The sequence below is a fragment of the Bos indicus x Bos taurus genome, chromosome 13, assembly GCF_003369695.1.
Source record: "Bos indicus x Bos taurus breed Angus x Brahman F1 hybrid chromosome 13, Bos_hybrid_MaternalHap_v2.0, whole genome shotgun sequence".
Classification (NCBI taxonomy): Eukaryota; Metazoa; Chordata; class Mammalia; order Artiodactyla; family Bovidae; genus Bos; species Bos indicus x Bos taurus.
The window spans coordinates 16,172,299-16,180,072 of NC_040088.1; positions in this window are offsets into that span (position 1 = coordinate 16,172,299).

A 7,774-nucleotide genomic window follows, 5' to 3' on the forward strand; every position below is an offset into this window, starting at 1 on the left:
CCAGTCCTTGTATGAACATGGAATAGTTTTATTTTCCAGTAATTGATAATCCCTATGCTGTGTTAAGAGCTTCCCAGATGGCGCAAGTGGTAAAAAAAAAAAAAAAAAAAAAAAAAACCACTTGCCAATGCAGGAGACATTAGAGTTGCCGGTTCAATCCCTGGGTCAGAAAGATCCCCTGGAGGAGGGTATGGCAACCCATTCCAGTATTCTTGCCTGTAGAATCCCATGGATACAGAAGCCTGGCAGACTACCATCCATAGGGTCAAAAAGAGTCAGACATGATGGAAGCAACTTAGCATGTACAAATGCATGCTTTGTTAAATTCTCTATTTTCCCTGGAGAGGCAGCTGACTTCATGACATCTCAGTCCTGATTCTATCACTTTTAAATCATGTTTGGTTTAATAAGGCTTGGTCTGGGACTTTGCTGGCAGTCCAGTGGTTGAGACTTACCTTCCAGTGCAGGGAGTGTGGGTTCGATCCCTGGAGGGGGATCTAAGATCCCACACGCCTCACAGCCAAAACTGTGAGGCATAAAACAGAAGCAAAACATAAAACAGAAGCAATACTGTAACAAATTCATTAAGACTTTAAAAATGGTCCACATCAAAAAAATCTTAAAAAAAAAAAGAGATGTGGTCCTGTCCTTGTAAAATCTCAATCTCATCGTCCACTTAATGTTTTCCCTCTACTTCTGTGCAGGCTTCCGTGGCTCTCATGGCTTGGAGCAAGCAAGTATGTATATGTGTGTGTATACATGTTTGTACACAAGCGTGTGCCTGCATATATGTCTAAGTGAGGGGTGGTCTTCTCTTTCACATACCCCTCCCTCTTCTCTGCTCTGTTTCTGTAAGGAAGAGGGAGGGGAGGCTAACTGGAGGCGTTGGGGCTCCTCTTTGCTTCTCTCAGTGGTGATGAAGGTGACCCTTCCTGAGGGTCACCACCACTGACCAAGCTCAATATCTGTCAGCTCCAGTGGAGGAACAGAGGCTCCGTAAGCTCAATCCATGTGGAACTCAATTCCAAAGAGCTGTCTAGGTAAGAACCAGTCTGTGAGAGACTCATTCTCTACCTGCAGCCCCCAAATTCATGCCTTCAACCTTATGCTTGTGGCCAGTGTTGCAAGAATTTTGCATCCCTTTGGAAGACGGGATCATCTCAGAGAGGTGGTCCATGCCTCTTCTTTGTCTGCCCAGAGCATCTTTGCCTCCCTCACCAATGTTCTAGGTCACTAAATAGGGTCCCTCAGCAAGCCCTGGACTCAGCAGATAACCAATTAGGGAAGGAGATGTCAGTCTCTGCTAGTTTCCCTCTGCTTGGACTTTAATGGACCAGTCGAGAATCCTTTCTCCTCTTTCACAGGAAGAGGTGTGGGGAGGGCATAGCTGAGAGTGGACAGGTCGTGTTTGGCTTCCGGATGGAGGTCCAGCAGCCCTTCGAGGATGGAGAAGATCTGCGTGAAGGATGCACAATGGGGTTGGACTCCAGAGTGATTTAGGGGACAGAACCTGCTGCCTGTACTAGTTTGCTAGGGCTGGCATAGCAGGGTACCAAAAGCTAATAGCTTAAACAGAGATTTATTTTCTCAGAGTCATGGAGGTCAGACATCTGAGATTGAGGTCTTGGCGGCATTACCTGCCAGAGCTGGGAGGGGTAATCAGGTACAGCCAGCCATTTCCCCCTCTTTCAGTGGTTTGCAGACAAGCTTTGGTATTTCTCGGCTTTGCAAACATATCACCCCAAATTCTGCCTTCATCTTCACATGGCATTCTCCTTGTGTGTATGTCTGTTTCCAAATATCCTTTTTTTTAAAAAAGTAAGGACACCAACATATTGCATAAGAGGTCCACCCTAATGACATGTCTTAACTAATTACCTCTGAAATGACCCTATTTCCAAATAAGGTCACATTCTGAGGTCCTGGGGGCTCAGACTTCAATATATGCATTTGCAGGCGATACTGTTCAATCCATAACAATGTCCCAACTGCTATAAGGAGTAAGGATGGCAAAGTCGTGGCGATGCTAAAAGTTGAGTCCGGGTCCTGTATGAATTGTGCCTGTGCCCATCCCCCACACAGGCACAATCCTACAAACCTTTCAGGATCGTTGTGCGGATCAAATAAGACTACATTTGGGAATGTGCAGAGTGCCCAGACCTGTTGAGTCTGGGCAGTGAGGTCATCTGCCTTGAGGCCCATCCTCTGAGATACCTTGTCTTGCTGGAAATGTGGAACCAGCAATAGAGGAAATCTTCTAATCATAGTTTTCACTTTTCCTTTGACTTGAAACTTGGGGCAGAGCCAGGAAATTGGAAGTTCACGTTTCTGAACTCAAGAGTTAAAGCTCCTCAAAAGCTGTGGGCTGAACACATGCCTTCGAGACATTTTTAAGGCTCTTTTTCCTCCAGCCCTTCCGGGCACCTGGATATGTTTCCTTTGCCATCTCATCCTGGAATTGATCTGCCCACTGCTCTCCACACAAGTTCCTCTTCTCCCCAGAACTGGGAGCTCACTATAATCCATGAGCACCCATGGGTGGCCTGGTCTTGGCATTTTTTCCTTCCCCTCAACAATGCGACAACTTGTCCTCTATTTGGGTTCATTCCTGGCCCAAATAGACCTCAATCTGCAGCAAGGACATTGTGTCTGTCTTTGGTCCTTTATCTAGGCTAAATTGCATTCACCTGTTTCTTCTAGGATGGGGGTAAATCTCTAGCTAACTTGATTAAAAACTATCTTCATAGGCAGTATCTGTACATGATAAAAAGTGGTACAAAAGGTTGAAAATAACCCTTCCTTCCCTGTTCCCAGTCCTCCATCTCCTTTCTCTAGGGGAGGGTCTTTCTTACCCTTCCAGAAGCCCTTCGTGACCACAGAAGTATACACGATAACACAAATTCTCTACACCTTGTTTTTAGCACTGACCAGTAAAGTTTAGAAGATGGTTTCATATCAGCAGATACTAATCCAGCTCTTCCATTTTAATAACTGTAGAATATTCTGTTATATCAAAATTCTACAATCTGTTTAACCAGCCTCATTTTGATGGACATCTGAATTAGTTCCATTCTTGCTATGACAAACGGTGTTGTAAATAATATCATTGTGCAAATGAATTCGTGCGCAAGTGTGAAATGTCTGTGGGAATTAATCTTAGAAGCAACAGTTTCCCTGTTTTGCTTAGGTTTAACTGAGCTTCTTGAAACTGCAATGTTATATCTTGCACCAAATTTGAGAAAAATTTGGGCTTTTCTTCTTTTTTGACTGTGCCTTGCGGCTGCCAGGATCTTAATTCCCAGCCCAGGGACTGAACCTGTGTCCCCTGAAGTGGAAGCATGGAGTCCTAACTGCTGAACTGCCAGGGATTTGCAAAATTGGAGCATTTCTTAAAAAAGTGTTTTTTTTCTGGCTTATTCCTTCTTTTTTTTCCTCTTTCTGGGACTACAATTACACGTAAGTTGAGTCTTTTGATGTTGCATAAGTTCCTGAGGTTCAGTTCACTGTTTTTTCAATCACCCCCCTCTACCCCCCATTCTTCAGATCAGATGCTTCCTATTGAATTTGCTGACTCTTTTATTTTTTCTACCATATTTAATTTGCTGTTAGGTCCATTCCGTTTATTTATTTTTTAATTTCAGATATTGTTTTCAGGTCTCGAATTTCCATTTGGTTCTTTTTCAAAGTTTCTATATTTCTGCTGAGGTGTCCTATTTGTTCATGCTTCTTCAGCAGTTTTTCCTTATGTCTTGGAACATAGTTACAACAAAAACTTTAAAATCCTTGTTGGCTAATTCCAGTGGTTGGATCCTGTGGGTGTTGATTTCTTTGGATTGTCTTTGCTTTTGAGCATAGGTTGTGTTTTTCTGTTTTTCACATGTTGACTGTTTTAGCATGTATCCTAGACATTGTGAGAGGTGTGAGAGCAATTGATTCTGTTAGGTTCCTCTGAAGAGTATTATTTTTTTTTTTAAAGAAGGCAGTCACTTTGATTGATCTAACTGAAAACTTGGCCTCCTCTTTGTTAGACAGCAAAGAAAATCTCAGTTCAGTTATTTTAGCCATAATCGGGCTATTTAGGGGCTTCCCTGATAGCTAAGTTGGTAAAGAATCCACCTGTAATGCAGGAGACCCCGGTTCAATTCCTGGGTCGGGAAGATCCTCTGGAGAAGGGATAGGTTACCCACTCCAGTATTCTTGGGCTTCCTTTGTGGCTCAACTGGTAAAGAATCCACCTGCAATACAGGAGACCTGGGTTTGATCTCTGGGTTGGGAAGATCCACCTGCAATGCAGGAGACCTGGGTTTGATCCCTGGGTTGGGAAGATCCTCTGGAGAAGAGACTGGCTACCCACTCCAGTACTCTGGCCTGGAGAATTCCATGGATTGTATAGTCCATGGGGTCGCAGAGTCAGACACAACTGAGTGACTTTCATTTTGAGCTGTTTAGAGTCTGTGTTGTTCATGCACAATTGAGGAGTTGGCTAGAGATTTAGACAGTTTATACACAGAATTTGAGGATCCTTTTGCTTTGAGAGGTTTCTTTCCTCACTTTCAACCACTATGGTTTCCCTAAACTCTTTCTTTGGGTTCTTCACACAAGCTAGAGCATGGCCTTCCCTCATATTAAAAGCCATAAAAATGGGAAGCATCAAGTGCTGAGCCCTTATTTCAAGTTTTAACTTCCCTCTAGTATCTCCCCACTGTGGTTTTCTTTCCAGGGCCTTTAGAGGGTTGTTTTTCAGATTGATCCGATGTTTAGAGTTGTTATGTAAGGGAGGGTGGTCTAGGGGACTTCCACGGTGGTCTAGTGGTTAAGAACCCACCTTCCAATCAGGAGATACAGGTTTGATCTCTGGTCAGGGAACTAAGATCCCACATGCTATGGGGCAACCAAGCCCATGAGCTGCAGCTACTGAGCCTGTGTGCTTTGGAGCCAGAAAACCACAGTGAAGACCCAGCACAGCCAAACATAAGTAAATAAATAAAATTTAAAAAAATAAAGAAAGAGAAAGTGGTCTGGTAGGAGATACTTGACCAGTTTTAGTGATGAAGAATCTCCATTCCCTTCCTTGCACTTAATATTTAAAACTTGTTCTTGATGTTTTATTTATTTAGGCCACATGGCATGCAGGATCTTAGTTCCCTGACCAGGAATTGAACCTGTGCCCCCTGCAGTGGAAGAGCAGGGAATTCCCATATTTTTAAAAATTATTTGTAATTGTCTGCCTTCCCATCCCTCTGTAAATGTCTTGCAGGGAGGTGGGGATGGAGGCCAATTTTGTTCATCATTGTATCCACAACTCATCGTACAGAGCACATGATATAGACTCAATATATGTTTGTTGAATGTATTAATGAAAGTAGACACAGTCCTTATCCTCATGGGACAGTCTGTTGGAGAAGATAGATAATAAACAAAATAAATACGAGGTTAGAAAAGGGAAGCACAGAGTCAAATAATGTAAATAAGGATGACCAACGTTACTGTGCCCAAGCATTATGCCAAGTGTTTGACAAGCATCATTTCATTTAATCCTCACCATTGCTTATAAGGTAGGTGCATTAGTTTTCTAGAGATGCAAAAATTACTGCAAACCGGATGTCACACAACAGCAGAAATTTATTCTCTTACAGTTCTGAAGACCAGAAGTCCAAAATCAAGGCGTCAATAGGAACACGTTCCCTGAAGACTCTAGGGAAGGAATCCTTCCTTGCCTTTCGTAGCTTCTGGTAGTTTCTGGCAATCCTCAATGCTCTTTGGTTGCAGCTGCATCATGATAACTTTCTGTTTATAAGATATATTTATTTTTGCTTATTTCATTCTCTATATATTCTATCTATATATGGTTGTATATATAGAGATTATATACAGAGATAAAATATAGACGGACTTCTCCTTGGATTTCCTTTTATTCCTTCCAAACTTAAAACAAGATGGGACAGTGCCCACTGAAATGCTCTTTCACCCAGCCCTGACTGTCTCCATCTTGGTCACAAGACAGATGACCACGTGCTTAGCTAAAATCATCTCTGGATATGTCAGTCCGAGAGGAAAGTGAAGGTGGTCTTAAACCTGTGTCAACTCCATCAATCCCACAAAGACAGAGAGGGGAGCAGGGGAAAGGAGCTGCTTAGTAGTGAAGACGGTCATATGATATGCAGGGGACACCGGCTCTGCCACAACTCAGTGTGGGATCTGGGGAAACTATATCCCTTTAAGTGTTTGTAGTCCTTTTATAAAACCTGGATGATCGTGGTGACCTCCCAGGCTTGTGAAAGATGAAGGAGGTGGAAGTTTTAAACCCCAAAGAAAGAAACACTGGAAATCACACATTCTTATGAATATGAAGAAGAGGGATGGCATGGGATCTTAAGGGCTGCCGGACTGTGCTTTCTTGGGTTGGGTTTCCCCTGAGGACTGTCATGGTTGCCAGAAAGTTATTGCTTGTATGTGTCAGCAAGGTTTGTTGTAATTCCTCCTCAAGAGGAGGGATGGAACTTTGTCCTCTCACTGACTTGCAGAACAAGGCGGTGTGGAGGTTTCGGGGACAAGTACTTCCTCTTCCTCTCAGGAGATCTGGAGGTCATCCAGGGCAGATGTGGGAACCACTGGGCCTGAGGCAGCTGCAGGACGGGAGGGCTGGAGCAGGAGTTCCCGGATGTGATTGGGCACCTGCTTTTCCAGAGAACTTCTTAGGAATTTCTGGGTCCCCTCATGGGATAGTTCACTGGGGGTAATCTTGTTTTTTTTAATTTATTAATTCATTTTTGGCTGCACTGGGTCTTCATGGTTACACAAGGGCTTTCTCTAGTTGCAGTGAGTGGGGGCTACTCTTCACTGTGGTGTGTGGGCATCTCACTGTGACGGCTTCCCTAGTTGGGCAGCACGGGCTCTTGGCATGTGAACTCAGTAGTCATGGCACACAGGCTTAGTTGCTTCATGGTGTGTGGGATCCTCCCGGACCAGGGATTGAATCCGTGTCCCCTGCATTGGCAGGCGGATTCTTAAACACTGGACCATCAGGGAAGCCACTGAGGCTGATCTTAAACAACAACAATTTTTTTTTAAGCTTAGCAATGTGGGGCCAAACGCACAGACGTTCCTGGGGTAATTTTGTTGCTGTTTAGTCGCTACTTGTGTCTGACTCTTTGTGACCCCATGGACTGCAGCATGCCAGGTTTCCCTGTCTTTCACCATCTCCCGGAGTTTGCTCAAACTCATGTCCCTTGAGTTAGTGATGCCACCCAACCACCTCATCCCTTCTCCTCCCACCTTCAATCTTTCCCAGCATCAGAGTCTTTTCCAGTGAGTCGATTCTTTGCATCAGGTGGCCAAAGTATTGGAGCATCAGCTTCAGCATGAGTCCCTCCCATGAATATTCAGGATTAATTTCCTTCAGGATTGACTGGTTTGATCTCCTTGTTGTCTAAGGGACTCCCAAGAGTCTTCTTCAGTACCATATTTCAAAAGTGTAAATTCACATATTTCAGAGGGGTATAGTGGGTTAAATAGTATGGACCCCAAATTCCTACTGAAACCTCAGACTGTGACGTTATTTGGAAATGAGGTCTTTGCAGATATGATTAAGATAAGGATTGAGATGGGGCCATACTGGACTTGGTGGGCCCTAAATCCAATGAGAATGTCCTTATAAGAAGACAGGATACACAGAGAGACACATAGGGAAGAGGGCCTTGAGAAGATGGAGGCAGAGATCTAAATGATGCTGTCAGAAGCTAAGGAACACCAGGAGTACTTCTGGTGAGTGTTT